The 16647-nt window shown below is 36.9% G+C and overlaps 1 protein-coding gene across 1 annotated transcript in view; it reads left to right on the top strand.

The window, feature by feature from the left end:
• Nucleotides 1-16647, top strand: part of MBNL3 (muscleblind like splicing regulator 3) — a 120225-nt gene that overhangs the window by 40791 nt on the left and 62787 nt on the right. The window lies entirely within an intron of this gene.

The following is a 16647-nucleotide window of genomic DNA, read 5'->3' as shown; positions in this document are numbered from 1 at the left end:
ATTGGGTTAAACTTTGGGGATCTGCCCACCCATTCTGACCGCAGATGGACAAGATATCAGATATGATGAAATCGGACCATGCGCTCTTCATGTGTACACTAACAGTTTCAGGCATTTTAGCCAAGTAGATGAACCTTTCTGGGCCACTGTTCAAGGTTGAAGTAATCAATAGGTTACTTTGCTCCTCACTGGCTTTGATAATTCTTTTTATTTTATTTTATGTGTTTATTTTATTTATTTATTTTTGGCTGCGTTGGGTCTTTGTTGCTGCGCGGGCTTTCTCTACTTGCAGCGAGCGGGGGCTACTCTTCGTTGCGGTGCACGGGCTTCTCATTGCAGTGGCTTCTCGTTGCAGAGCACGGGCTCTAGGAGCACTGGCTTCAGGAGTTGTGGCTCGCGGGCTCTAGAGCTCAGGCTCAGTAGTTGTGGCGCACAGGCTTAGTTGCTCCGCGGCATGTGGGATCTTCCCAGACCAGGGATCGAACCCGTGTCCCCTGCATTGGCAGGCGGATTCTTAACCACTGCACCACCAGGGAAGCCCTGGCTTTGATAATTCTGCTGTGACCACATTTACAGTTATTTGGGGTATTTTCATATTTGATGTGGGCTTGATTTTTCTATACCTTCCTTTTTAAAATCTGAAATCTGGATTTAAATTATACACCTTACAGAAGTAGGAACATAAGTTATTTCCCCATTTATTGAGGCAAACCAGAGTTGAAATTGATAGATTTCACAGAATTGTTCTTATAGAAGATGAGTATTACATTTCAGGGTTTAGGTGTTGCTTGCCATTTTCATGGTACAATTAGAGCAATCTTCTTCCTGGCTCCCCTCTGCTTTGGGGGTTTTGTAATCTTTCCTTTGAGACTTGTTGAGATTGACTGAATGATAGAAGAGAACTATTCTATCTGGGCCAGGAAGACAACTTTATAATGACAGTATTATAGTTACACACCTTTCTTTAGTGTTAGCAAGGGCATTGACTACTTGTCCAAAATTCAGTTAAAAGATGTTAAAAAGACAGCCTATTTTACATTTTCTCTAAATTTTTCTATAAAGAAACACCCATAATTTCCAATCCAGTATAAATCACTCTGAAATATCAAGAGAAAAATGGAATTCTTATTTTAGAGGCTGTTAAGGATACTCTCAGGCCAGTGTGAAATGTAGAACTTAAGATTCTGACCTGTCTGTGCTCCGAACTCTTCACTCCTAATTCTTTTTTAAAAATTCAGTTTATTTAAACAAACAAAAATATTCATCCATTTCTCCCACTCCCATCCCCCACCTCTGGCAGCCACCGATCTGTTCTCTATATGTATGAACACTTGGATTTTATATGTGTGTGTGTGTGTGTGTATTTTTTTCCCACATGTAAGAGAAACCATATGGTATTTGTCTTTCTCTGTCTGACTTATTTCACTTACCATAAAGCCCTCAAGGTCCATCCATGTTGTCACAAATGGGAAGATTTCATTCATTTTTATGGCTGATAATATTCCATTATATATACATATATATCACAATTTCTTTATCCATTCATCCATCCATGGACACTTGGGTTGTTTCCATACCTTGGCTACTGTAAATAATGCTGCAGTGAACACGGAGGTGCATATATCTTTTCAAACTAGTGTTTTCATTTTCTTTGAATAAATACCCAGAAGTGGGATTGCTGTATCATATGGTAGTTCTATTTTTAATTTTTTGAAAAACCTCCATACTGGTTTTCATGGTGTCTGTACCAATTTACATTCCCACCAACAGTGCACTAGGATTCCCTTTTCTCCACATCCTCACCAACATTTGTTATTTCTAGTCTTTTTGATAATAGCCATTCTGACTGGTATGAGGTGGTATCTCATTGTGGTTTCTCTGATGGTTAATGTTGTAGAGCATCTTTTCATGTATCTGTTGGCCATCGGTATATCCTCTTTGGAAAAATGTCTATTCATATCTTCTGTACATTTTAAAATCAGATTATTTGGGGTTTTTTTGCTATTGAATTGTATGAGTTCTTTATATATTTTGGATATTAGCCCTTTATCAGATATATGCTTTGCAAATATTTCCTCCCATTCAGTAGGTTGCCTTTTTATTCCATTGGTGGTTTCCTTTGCTGTGCAGAAGCTTTTTATTTCGATGTATTGCTGTGCAGAAGCTTTTTATTTCGATGTAGTCCTACTTGTTTATTTTTGCTTTTGTTGCGTTCATTTTTGGTGTCAGATTCAAAAAAATCATTGCCAGGACCTATGTCAAGGGGCTTATTACCACCTATGTTTTCTTCTAGGAGTTTTATGGTTTCAGGTCTTATACTCACATCTTTAATCCATTTTGAGTTAGTTTTTGTGTGTGGTGTAAGATAGTGGTTTAGTTTCGTTATTTTGCATGTGGCTGTCCAATTTTCCCAACACTGTTTATTGAAGACACTACCCTTTCCTCACTGTACATTCTTGGCTTCTTTAGTCATAAATTAACTGACCATATATGAGTGGGTTTATTGATGGGCTGTCTATTCTGTTCCATTGATCTATGTATCTGTTTTTATGCCAATACCATTACTTACTATAGCTTTGTAATATAGTTTGAAATTAAGGACCACGGTGTGGTGCCTCCAGCTTTGTTCTTTCTCAAGATTGCTTTGGCTACTTGGGGTCTTTTATGGTTCCATATAAATTTTAGGACTGTTTTTCTATTTTTGTAAAAAATCTCATTGGAATTTTGGTAGGGATTGTATTGAACCTGTATATTGCTTTGGCTAGTATGGATGTTTTAACAATATTAATTCTTTCAATCCATGTGCACAGAATATCTTTTCATTTATTTCTGTCTTCTTCAACTTCTTTCATTAATGTCTTATAGTTTTCAATATATAGGTCTTTTACCTCCTTGGTTAAATTTATTCCAAGGTATTTTCTTTTTGATGCAATGGTAAATAGGATTGTTTTCTTTTTTTTTTAACATCTTTATTGGAGTATAATTGCTTTGCCATGGTGTGTTAGTTTTTGCTTTATAACAAAGTGAATCAGTTATACATATACATATGTCCCCATATCTCTTCCCTCTTGCATCTCCCTCCCTCCCACCCTCCCTATCCCACCCCTCTAGGTGGTCACAAAGCACCGAGCTGATCTCCCTGTGCTATGCGGCTGCTTCCCACTAGCTACCTATTTTATGTTTGGTAGTGTATATATGCCCATGCCACTCTCTCACTGTCCCAGCTTACGCTTCCCCCTCCCTGTATCCTCAAGTCCATTCTCTAGTAGGTCTGCATCTTTATTCTCATCTTGCTCCTAGGTTCTTCTGACCATTTTTTTTTTTTAGATTCCATATATAGGTGTTAGCATACGGTATTTGTTTTTCTCTTTCTGACTTACTTCACTCTGTATGACAGACTCTAGGTCCATCCACCTCACTACAAATAACTCAGTTTCGTTCCTTTTTATGGCTGAGTAATATTCCATTGTATATATGTGCCACATCTTCTTTGTCCATTCATCTGCCGATGGACACTTAGGTTGCTTCCATGTCCTGGCTATTGTAAATAGAGCTGCAATGAACATTTTGGTACATGACTCTGTTTGAATTATGGTTTTCTCAGGGTATATGCCCAGTAGTGGGATTGCTGGGTCGTATGGTAGTTCTATTTGTAGTTTTTTAAGGAACCTCCATACTGTTCTCCATAGTGGCTGTATCAATTTACATTCCCACCAACAGTGCAAGAGGGTTCCCTTTTCTCCACACCCTCTCCAGCATTTATTGTTTGTAGATTTTTTGAAGATGGCCATTCTGACCGGTGTGAGATGATATATCATTGTAGTTTTGATTTGCATTTCTCTAATGATTAATGATGGTTGAGCATTCTTTCATGTGTTTGTTGGCAATCTGTATATCTTCTTTGGAGAAATGTCTATTTAGGTCTTCTGCCCATTTTTGGATTGGGTTGTTTGTTTTTTTGATATTGAGCTGCATGAGTTGCTTGTAAATTTTGGAGATTAATCCTTTGTCAGTTGCTTCATTTGCAACTATTTTCTCCCATTCTGAGGGCTGTCTTTTCGTCTTGTTTATGGTTTCCTTTGCTGTGCAAAAGCTTTTAAGTTTCATTAGGTCCCATTTGTTTATTTTTGTTTTTATTTCCATTTCTCTAGGAGGTGGGTCAAAAAGGATCTTGCTGTGATTTATGTCATAGAGTATTCTGCCTATGTTTTCCTCTAAGAGTTTGATAGTGTCTGGCCTTATGTTTAGGTCTTTAATCCATTTTGAGTTTATTTTTGTGTATGGTGTTAGGGAATGTTCTAATTTCATTCTTTCACATGTAGCTGTCCAGTTTTCCCAGCACCACTTATGGAAGAGGCTGTCTTTTCTCCACTGTATATTCTTGCCTCCTTATCAAAGATAAGGTGACCATATGTGCGTGGGTTTATCTCTGGGCTTTCTATCCTGTTCCATTGATCTATATTTCTGTTTTTGTGCCAGTGCCATACTGTCTTGATTACTGTAGCTTTGTAGTATAGTCTGAAGTCAGGGAGCCTGATTCCTTCAGCTCCGTTTTTCTTTCTCAAGATTGCTTTGGCTATTCGGGGTCTTTTTTGTTTCCATACAAATTGTGAAATTTTTTGTTCTAGTTCTGTGAAAAGTGCCAGTGGTAGTTTGATAAGGATTGCATTGAATCTGCAGATTGCTTTGGGTAGTAGAATCATTTTCACAATGTTGTTTCTTCCAATCCAAGAACATGGTATATCTCTCCATCTATTTGTATTATCTTTAATTTCTTTCATCAGTGTTTTATAATTTTCTGCCTACAGGTCTTTTCTCTCCTTAGGTAGGTTTATTCCTAGGTATTTTATTCTTTTTATTGCAATGGTAAATGGCAGTGCTTTCTTAATTTCACTTTCAGATTTTTCATCATTAGTGTATAGGAATGCAAGAGATTTCTGTGCATTAATTTTGTATCCTGCTACTTTAGGATTGTTTTCTTAATTTCTCTCTCTGATACTTCATTATTAGTGTATAGAAACACAGCAGACTTTTGTGTATTGATTCTGTATCCTGCAACTTTACTGAATTCACTTATTTGTTTTAGGAGTTTTCTGATGGAATCTTTAGAGTTTTCTATATGTAATATCATGTCATCTGCAAATAGTGACAGTTTTACTTCTTCCCATCCTATTTGGATTTCTTTTATTTCTTTTTCTTGCATAATTGCTCTGGATAGGTTCCCAATAGTATGTTGAATAAAAGTTTCTGAAAATGGGCATCCTTGTCTGGCTCCTGATATTAGCAGAAAAGCTTTAAGCTTTCAACCATTGAGTATGATGTTAGTTGTGGGCTTGTTATATATGGCCTTTACTGTGTTCCTCTCTACCCACTTTGTTGAGAGATTTTATCATAAATGGGTATTGAATTTTGTCAAATGCTTTTTCTGCATTTGTTGAGATGATCATATGATTTTTATCCTTCATTTTGTTAATGTTGTGTACCACATTGACTGATTTGCAGATGCTGAACCATCTTTCCATCCCTGGAATAAATCCCACTTGATCTTGGAGTATGAACCTTTTAATATATTGTTGAATTCAGTTTCCTAATATTTTGTTGAGAATTTTTGTATCTGTGTTCATCAGGGAAATTGGCCTGTAATTTTCCTTGTGGCATTTTAAAATTTATTTATTTATTTATTTTTGGTTGCGTTGGGTCTATGTTGCTGCGTGTGGGCTTTCTCTAGTTGCGGCGGGCGGGGGCTACTCTTTGTTGTGGTGTGCAGGCTTCTCCTTGTGGTGGCTTCTCTTGTTGCGGAGCACGGGCTCTAGGCGCACAGGCTTCAGTAGTTGTGGCACGTGGGCTCTAGAGCGCAGGTCTTCAGTAGTTGTGGCGCACAGGCTTAGTTGCTCCACGACATGTGAGATCTTCCTGGACCAGGGCTCGAACCCATGTCCCCTGCATTGGCAGGCGGATTCTTAACCACTGTGCCACCAGGGAAGTCCTGTTGTGGCATTTTTGACTGGTTTTGATATCAGGGTAATGCAGACCTTGTAAAATGAGTTTGGAAGAGTTTCATTCTCTTCTATTTTTTTGGAAGAGTTTGAGAAGGATTGATATTAATTCTTTGAATGTTTGGTGGAATTCACCAGTGAAGCCATCTGGTCCTGGACTTTTGTTTGTTGGGAGGCTTTTGATTACTGATTTGATCACCTTATTTGTTATTGGTCTGTTCTGGTTTTCTATTTCATCATGATTTGGACTTAGTAGGTAGTATGTTTCTAGGAATTTATCCAGTATTTCTAGATTGTCCAATTTGTTAGCATATAATTCCTCATAGTAGTCTCATAATCCTTTGTATTTCTGTGACATCAGTTGTAATATCTACTCTTTTATTTCTGATTTTGAGTCCTCTCCCTTTTTTTTCTTGATGAATAATTCTTTACTAAAGCACCCAGCTTTCCAATTAACTCTAGGCAGTTAGCTTACAGATATAAGTCACAGTCGTGTATAATATGAATGTGAAATAATGCCTCTAGCAACAGTAACTTCAGACATAGAGGGTAGAACTCTTGTGTATACTTGCTTAAGAAATTTACTTTCCCAGAAAACTCCCTTCAAGTCTTACTAGAACTTTTGGCATTGATGTATTATTAAATTACTTGGTCCTTGAAATCAGGGTACCTTTGGTCCTCTCCCAACTTTTTTAGCCATAAAACTTTTTTCCTCTATCCTTTTACTAGTCTTATAAGTGCTCCTAATAAGGATTGGAGGCTTTGTACTGAGATTGAGAATCTGAATTTATTGGGCATAATACCAGTGATGAAGTCAGGTAAGGAAGCCCTCACTGGATGCTTACTAGATACAGTGATGAATCCCTTTACATGATCAAATCACTTAGATGCTACTTTAGTTTACCTCTCTGACAAATAGTCATACTTATGTGACTCACAAATTTGACTAGAGAGTTACTTGAGCTGTTCATAAGTATTTAAAGGATAAATAAACATTTTGTGATAGCTTCTGATGATTGTTTTCCAATGTGTGTGTGTGTGTGTTGGTGAATAGTGAATGTTCAACCAAATCTTATCAGTGAGTAAATTGGCCCTGAAAATTGAATTGAGTTCAATTCAGTGTGTACTTTGGGAGGAGCATGAACACTTTCCAGCCATTGGGGTGCTGGTTAAAGTCCTGTAGCAGGAATTTACAGGATGCCATTACAGCCAAAAAGTTGCTATCTAAATTTAACTCCTGGCATGAGCTTGTTCTGTAGCAAAATCTAACTGAAAAAAAGAAATTCTTGCTGAAATTTCAACTACATTTTTAAAAGGAATGTACCTTGCAGAGAGTAAGACTGAAAAACATTTGAGTCACTTCGTAAAATAGGAATACAATTATGTGTCCTTAATGATGGAGGTCATTGATAAATGTGTAATTAGCAAAATGAAAGCAAGAAGCTGCACTTTTCAATTTGTTTCTTTACCCACTTTTCATGGCAGCCTGACTTGAATCACTGCCTGTCCTGTCCTCACAGAGCCTGTGAACTAGAGAAACACTCTGACGTCCACCCACTTCTCTCTCATCTTTTGTTCTTCCAGAGTATGTCAGATGCGTAAACTTTGCTCTGATTGTGTGTTGTGGGCTCCTTAAATAAAACAATTTTGCAAGGGCAGATCATTGTTACCATACTGCATTTATGGCCACTAAGTTTCTACTCTGCTTAAAATCTTTGAGAGCGGCTCCTATTTCTATAATAAACATTACAGTCCTTGAGCCATTTTCAAGGATCTGCAGAAACAACCCACACATGATTTCTCTTCCACAGTATGAACCTGCCATCCTAGCCCACCCATGTCTGCTCACCATCCTACAAATACCTGATACCTAATCTTCTCATCTCATCCTCATTTGTGCTGTTCCTCTTTCCAGGAAGTCTCTCTGCCCCTCCACCGTCACCTAGGTCCTTATCATTCTTTAAGGCCCAGCTCCACTTTCTCCTCTTGGAAAACTCCCTTGACAACTTCAGGCCTGAGTGACATCCTCTTCTCAGAACTCTCCTCACATTTGTTGTTAATGTTACTGAATTTTGCTCTTAATTGTCTACATTGTTTGCTTTTATTTCATATTATGTTGTTCTTGTCTCCCCAACTCAAAAGAGTTTTCTTGAGTACACAGGCAGTGTTTTAAAGCTCGTCTGGTTCCCCAGAAGCATGTGACACAAGTTTGTGCATATTGTTGGTGGACACAATAAATGTTTGTTGATTAACTGACACTTTCCCACACGAACATTTTCATTTCATTTATTTATTTATTTATTTATTGAGATATAGCTGATTTACGATATTATAAAAGTTTCAGGTATACGAGTGATTCACAATTTTTAAAAGATTATACTCCATTTATAGATATATAAAATATTGGCTATATTCCCTGTGCTGTACAATATATCCTTGTAGCTTATTTTATACGTAATAGTTTGTACTTCTTAATCCCCTACCCTTATCTTGCCCCTCCCCCCTTTCCTCTCCCCACTGGCAACCACTAGTTTGTTCTATATATCTGTGAGTCTATTTCTTTTTTGATACATTCACTAGTGTGTCTTATTTTTTAAATTCCACATATAAGTGGTAACATACAGTATTTATCTTTCTCTGACTTATTTCAGCAAGCATAATACCCTTTAAGTCCATCCATGTTGTTGCAAATGGCAACATTTCATTCTTTTTAATGGCTGAGTAGTATTCCATTGTATATTGTATACTATATCTTCTTTATCCATTCATCTGTTGATGGACACTTAGGTTGCTTCCATATCTTGGCTATTATAAATAATACTCCTCTGAACATTGGGGTGCATGTATCTTTTCAAATTAGTGTTTTCATTTCTTGGGATATATGCCCAGGAGTGGGATTGCTGAATCATATGGTAGTTCTATTTTTAGTTTTTTGAGGAACCTTCGTACTGTTCTCCATAGTGGCTGTACCAATTTACATTCCCATTAACAGTGTACAAGGGTTCCCTTTTCTCCACATCCTCACCAACATTTGTTATTCCACATGAACATTTTTAAAGACCTCATTTGCTTGAATTTTAGGGAATCATAATAGGTATTTGTTAAATGGATAAAATGAATGATGGATATGATTTTTTATTTATTTTCGCCACCCCCCCATCCCCATTCGTGGCCAACCAATTGAATGTATGATTCTCAGGACAGGGATTTAATCTTGTTCAACTTTGCATCCCCAGCACCTAGATCAGTGCCTAGGTCATATTAGATGCCCAATAAATATTTGTTGAATGAATATTCAGCAAAATCACCCTGCATATATTAAATGCAATGTCTTGTGACATTTTGTATTTCTCTCATCTCAAATGCTTGAGCATTATAGGACTTAAATTGCCAAATATGTTAAGTTCCTACTGTCTTCAATTTTAAATCCAGTTTTTTGGTGATCTTTTAATGGCTCTGGGATTTCTGTCCCATGGACATACGCAAGCAATTAACCAGTGTTGTTTGATAACAATTGTGTGCAGAATCCAGGTTTTAGGTTGTTTTTATATTAAATTGGATTAGTTTAAAATATTTAAATGGAATTTATTAGCAAGTTCTCATAATTTCATATATTATTTTAAAAGAGATATATCTTTTTTTAAGAAAAAAAGATGAACTCCTCTGACTAACAAAACCAATCACATTTGTTGCTAGAGCTATGTTTGAAAGAGACAGTGTAGCACCTGTTTTTTTTTCTTTTTATGACCATATATATGCACTGAGGTGGGTCTTTTTTTTTTTTTTTTTTTTTTTTAATTAATTAATTTATTTATTTATGGCTGTGTTGGGTCTTCGTTTCTGTGCGAGGGCTTTCTCTAGTTGTGGCAAGCGGGGGCCACTCTTCATCGCCGTGCACGGGCCTCTCACTGTCGCAGCCTCTGTTGTTGCGGAGCACAGGCTCCAGACGCGCAGGCTCAGTAGTTGTGGCTCACGGGCCCTGTTGCTCCGCGGCATGTGGGATCTTCCCAGACCAGGGCTCGAACCCATGTCCCCTGCATTGGCAGGCAGATTCTCAACCACTGTGCCACCAGGGAAGCCCGAGGTGGGTCTTTTAATTGTTTTATGAAATAGAATAACTTGATTTACCTGCTTTTTGTAAAAGATGTATTAAATTTGTTACCCTGGGAATATTGTGAAAAATATTCAATGAAGCTTAAAAGAAAAGCTTAATGAAAAAGTTCTGCACATAGGTGAAATGTCCTTATTTTCACACTCATTTTTTTCAGACATAAAACTCAGTTTTCTGTAGGATGCTTGTGAAATCATGGCTTCCATCTGCAGTGCTGAGGACCTCTCATATGCCTTAAAGAACTGGATTGGTGGACCACTAAGCTAAACATGTGAGGGAAATAGAACTTGAAGCAAATTAGAAAACTTGAAAGCTTTTAAGCCTTGTCAGCCTGCCAATTCAAGCAGCGTGTAGCAGGGGTGTCATATATTCGTAGAGCCAAAATAAATGGCCACAAGGAATTCCTTGTGGTAATATAGATGTAAGGAAAGCTTAAAATGGAAAGAAAGGAAACATTGTTTTCATTTTTTATTCCGGAGGTCGATAAATACATTTAAAGAAATGCCTCTTCAGATATTGCTTTAGGTGCCAAAGAGCATCTTTGTGATCTTCTGGACCAGTCACTGGCAAGGTTTCTATGTTATGTGCTGGCTTGTGAAGGGAAGGCAAAAGAAAGGAGGAGACGAGGAAAGTGTAAGAAAAAGTGGGATAAAAGTAACTGCTGGCAGTGGCCTTGCAAGCCACTCTGGAACAAGGTACTATTTCCATTATATCAGTAGAAAATATTTATTTATTTTGTTTTACCATCAAGAACAATTCCATGAGAAAATGTGTGAATCCTTAAAAATATAGATAATCTACTTAATAATGAATCTAGTGTGTATGTGATTTTAAAGTAAAAACTATTTTTAAATTGAAGTATAGCTGATTTACAACGTTGTGTTAGTTTCTGGTGTACAGCAAGGCGATTCAGGTGTGTGTGTATATATATTCTTTTCCACTATAGCTTACTATAAGATATTAAGTATAGTTCCCTATGCTATACAGTAGGACCTTGTGTTTATCTGTTTTATATATAGTACTTTGTATCTGCTAACCCCAAACTCCTAATTTCTCTCTCCCCCTCCCTTTCCCCTTTGGTAACCATAAGTTTGTTTTCTGTGTCTGTGAGTCTGGTTCTGTTTTGTAAATAAGAAGTTCATTTGTATCATATTTTAGATTCCACATATAAGTGATATCATATGATATTTGTCTTTCTCTGTCTGACATTTCACTTAATATGCTATTCCCTGGGTCCATCCATGTTGCTGCAAATGGGTATATTTCATTCTTTTTTATGGCTCAGTAGTATTCCATTATATATATATATACCACATTTTCTTTGTCCAGTCATCAGTTGATGGGCACTTGGATTGTTTCCATGTCTTGGCTGTTGCAAATGGTGCTGCAATGAGACAGTCTTCTCGCCATTGTATACTCTTGCCTCCTTTGTCAAAAATTAATTGACTGTAGGTGTGTCGGTTCATTTCTGGGCTCTATTCTGTTCCATTGATCCATATGTCTGTTTTTTGTGTCAATATCATGCTTTTTGATTACTGTAGCTTTATAGTATAGCCTAAAGTCAGGGAGCATGATGCCTCCTGCTTTGTTCTTTTTCCTCAGGATTGCTTTGGCAATTTAGGGTCTTTTATGGTTCCATATGAATTTTAGGATTATTTGTTCCAGTTCTGTGAAAAATGCCATGGATATTTTGATAGGGATCACATTAAATCTGTAGATTTCTTTGGGTAGTATGGTCATTTTAACAAGATTAATTCTTCCAGTCCAAGAGCATGGGATATCTTTCTATTTCTTTAAATCATCTTCAATTCCCTTTATCAATGTTTTATAGTTCTCAGCATATAAGTCTTTTAACTTCCTTGGTCAGGTTTATTCCTAAGTATTTTTTAATGTGATTTTTAAAAGGGATTTTTTTTTAAAGTAAAAACGTTTTTTATTTTCCTTATGTTATATCTAATATAGAATTTTTATAAAGGAGCATTAATTAAAATTCAAAAATAACTCTTTTATTTTCGAGGAAAAATATGTACTTTGGGGATGTTTCTTGTTTCTTCCTGTGGCTCAAAGTGAAATCTCCTTCACCCCCACTCCCAGTTCAGTTTCATCACACTGATTCTTGGGCAAAAACATTCCAAAAATTAACCTACTATCCAAAGATATAGAGAGAAGTCATTTGGTTATCTCATATTTTTACTCTAAATCCAAGATAAGATCTTGCTGTTATCAAAAGAGCAGGAATAGACCATTCTTTATGGAAACTGAGTGCTCTATATATCAAGAATCGCAGGTATTAACATTTCAATTTGAAAGCTAGAATTATGAGAAAATACTCAACTTTACAGATCTGATAGATATGAAACTGACAGAGGTGGCCAAAGCTTAGCCAGCCTAGAGGATTCTCAACTGACAAAAATCCTTGCTTGGAAGGGTTAAGTTACCATTTAATCTTTGACCTTTCGAAGTAAGAATCCTGAGAAATGCTGTAATGCTCTAACTTCCAATGAGAAGATAGAGTCAGCAAAACTAAGTAAGACATGATCTCTACTTTTATGGAATTTATAGTCTGATAAGGGAGAAAACTTAAGGGCCTATAATAAGAATGTGATCCGTGCCATAAGAGAGACACAGTATCGTGACATGACTAAGAAGGTGGGCTCTGGTCGCAGACTGCCTGGGTTTGAACCATGGCTTGAGGGTAGCTACATGAAGTTGTCCAAGACTTAACCCTTTTCCACCTCTGTTTCCCCATCTGTAAAATGGGAACAGTAGTACTCTCTTCAAGAGGAATCCGGAGAGCAGTAAGACTTGGTGTGAGTAATTTCTGGGGTGTTCCTTTTAGTGACTCGTTTCTATGCAATTGTGTTTGAGTGTGTGTTTAAGAGTATTGTTAAGTTACAGTGCTTGGTGTACCATTCATGGGAGAATTAGAGACCTGTGTTGGAATCAGAATACCTAGAGTCTGCTTCCACCCCTTCATAAACTCTCATAATCATTTCTCTTTGCTATGCCTTTGGTTTCTTCTCTATTTAAATGAGCATAGGAAGTTCTACGACAGCAGGGACCTTATCAGTCTTGTTCCACATCTAGAACAGTGCTTGGCATATAGTGGATGTGGATAAATGTTGGTGCAGCACAACTCAGGAATATTATGAAGATGGCACTGCAACAGGCATGAACGTAGTTTTGAGAAGGAATCATAAGTACTACACAAAAATGACTGGCTTTCGTTGTTTAAGATTCCCAAGAGAGATAAGAGATAAGAAATGATCACTGCTACATTTCTCTGCCAGGATCTAAGCATGAGATTTAGAGTCAGAGGATCTTGCCTGGAGCCATGGTTCTACCACTTAAGGCTTTGTAACTTCAGATAAGTAATTTAGCTTCCTTGAGCTTCATTTCCTTCATTGGTCTTTTTGGGTTATCACCCATGCTTTAGAGTATTCTTTAGAGCTCCAAAGATCAATGAAATAAAAACACTTGCAAGCTGCAAATACCATACAAGTACAAATGTACTAAGAAACGGTAACTTTTCATGTTCTACATTAGAGGGCTATAAATCATGAAAAGCAAACTCGTATTCCTATTACTCAAGTCTAAAGTAGTGAAGATAAAGTTGTATTGTCCCCCAAACAAAGTTGATCTTTAAAATGGACCCCCTCCCTGTCTTTTATACAGAGACGAGCAGAGCGGCAGGACAGAACATCTCTCCACTGTCACACCAGCTCTTTTTAGTTGTTGCACCTAGCTTCTTCTGTGCCAGCTCCAAAAATAGTTCCAGTCTGAAGGAAGACATGCAGATATGCACTGGCTAGAAGTGTTTTGAGGAACTGGCCAGGGTCCCATCAGAGGTTACAAGTCAATTTTAAAAAGGAAGAAAATTCCTTCTCCCATTCCCCATCTAACATAAAATGCATGGCCAGAGTTCAATTCCTGTTTGTATTTTTTCATTTGTAGAAGTTTAAAATTCAAATTTAATATTTATTATTTGTTTCTATACTTGATAGACCTCTGTAGAAAAATCTTTCTCCAGACCCTCACTCACTGTTTATGTTCTGAGGAAAAAAAAACCCCATTATATATATATATATTTCTTTTTTGTTATTTTTCTTTCAAATGTGTTCAGGCAGCCCATGTAATTTAGTTACAGGATTAAATTTGAATATATCTTTAAATATAAACTTACAAACTCACAGAACATACTCTTTCAGAGTACTTTCTATAATACAAGTGTGGAAATGAATTTACTCTTGAAATTCAAGTTAGGAACACTACTTAGAAGAATGTGTGTCTAAGAAGAATCTAAGAAAGAAAAGATTGGGGTAGCCAATTCCATCACTTATGAAGCTTTTTTTTTTTGGTTGTCATGTCTCTTTAGACTTAAAAAAATAGCTTTATTGATATATAATTAACATATTATCCAATTCACTCATTTAAAGTATACAGTTTAGTGAATGGGCTTTGGTATATTCAAAAAATTGTGCAACCATCAGCACTGTCTAATTCCAGAATATTTTCGTCACCCCCAAAGGAGACCCCATACACATTCAGCAGTTGCTGCATTTTCTCCCCTTCCCCAGGCCCTCACAACCACTAATTTGCTTTCTGAGTCTATGGATTTACCTATTCTGGATATTTAATATAAATGGAACCATACAATATGTGGCCGCTGTGACTGGCTTCTTCCACTTAGCGTCATTTTTGGGAGGTTCATTCGTGTTGTGGCATGTGTCAGTACTTTATTCCTTTTTATGGTAGAATAATATTTCATTGTGTTGACGTATCACATTTTGTGTATCCACTCATCCGCTGATGGACACTTGGGTTGTTTCTACATCTTGGCGATTGTGAATAGTGCTTCTATGAACATGAGTGTACAAATATGTCTTCGAGATCCTGCTTTCAATTTTTTTGGGTATATACCTAGGCATGGAACTGCTAGGTCATATGGTAACTGCTTAACATTTTGAGGGACTGTTAGACTGCCGCAGCAGCTGCACTATTTTACATTCCCACCAGCAATGTACGATAGTTTCAATTTCTCCAATTTTTCTTTTTTATTGTAGCCATCCTAATGGGTGTGAAGTGGTATCACATTGTGATTTTCATTTGTATTTCCCCCATCTGGCTGTTTAAAATAGATATATATTTTAAATATTTTTAGAGGTCATTCACCTGACAACCTTAACCCTCTAGAACGTGGTCCTGAATGGAACATATTGCAAAAGGGTTTCCAAACCAGTAAGAGTAGTCACAGACCTTCTGCATGAAAGCCCTGCACTTTGCCCACAGGCCCCTCATACAGTGAGTAACTAACTGTTATTCAACACTCATGATTGGCTATTATGTATTCCAGAAAGGAGCTGGACAATCCACCATGGCAGATATTGTGGCAGGAAGGGAAGTGACAGTAGAAGTGACAATTAACAATATGCCACTGAAAGAGAACTATAATACTTCCTAGGGCATTTTATGACCCCAAGTCTTCAACCAGAGGCCAGATTATGTTCAGTATTTTTTAAGAAGGCAAAGTTACATATAATACATTTTAGAAATATTTCCATGAAGAATGACTTAGAGAAACACATGTTTTGCTCTTAAATGGATAAGCCTGCATGAATTTTCTATATACTTAATTTCCTAATGGTATCTGAAAAATTAGGTGATATTGAGTTTCATCTTGAATGCGAAAAGGATAAAGCAAAAATTCAGATTCTGTAAAATTATTGAAGAAACTTTAAAAAAGTAAATGAAATGTTTTCAAGAACTTTAATTCTACTTTTTTGATGAAGTTAACAATTAGTTGATTTGTCTGATACTCAGAGCTTACTTTTGCTTTAGAAAGTCCCTGTTATTTTGGTATGTGTTCATGGCATAATGCCAGTAAATTAACATTTAATCTATCTTCTCAGCTGAGTTCCTAGAAATTGTTGCTGGTCGACACTGGTTTAAAGTACACACCCTAAAGCTGCACAGTATTTAATGTACGACCAGTGTATGAACAGTGCTTTCGGTCTCACTTATTTGTCCATGCTGAAACCTCCTTCTGAGTTGTTCCAATATCCCTTCATAAAGACTAAGAACTAATAGAGCATACACAGAAAAAAAAATCCAGCATCTTTTCAAAGGGTTTCTTTCTTGATCTGAAGCACATTTTACATTTCACAGTCTCTCCCCTACCTCATTTGCAGTGGGTCTCCAGCTAGTTATGTCATGACTGTTTTATGTGATCATCAACAATTACATTTCAAATACACAGTTACCTCTTGGAGCATCTTAAATTTTCCTAGCAATTTCTGTTTTCTGGATTTTGAGAGCAGATCATCAAGCCTTCGATCAGATCATAGTAGAGCCAGTTTAATGGCAGGTCTTTGGTAGCCTCTAAAACCTGAAGGCACACAGGTGGATCATGGCTACATAAAGGACTGACATGTCAGGCTCCGGCTTTTTCTGTGCGGTGGGCCCCTGAATGAATTTCTGCCCCCAATCAGACCAAAGTGAAATAATCTTTTTTTTCTTTTTAATTGAGTTGTTGCCCAGTCT

Source organism: Balaenoptera musculus, chromosome X (genome assembly GCF_009873245.2).
Source record: "Balaenoptera musculus isolate JJ_BM4_2016_0621 chromosome X, mBalMus1.pri.v3, whole genome shotgun sequence".
In the NCBI taxonomy this organism is placed as follows: Eukaryota; Metazoa; Chordata; class Mammalia; order Artiodactyla; family Balaenopteridae; genus Balaenoptera; species Balaenoptera musculus.
This window is presented reverse-complemented; position numbering and strand designations above follow the sequence as displayed.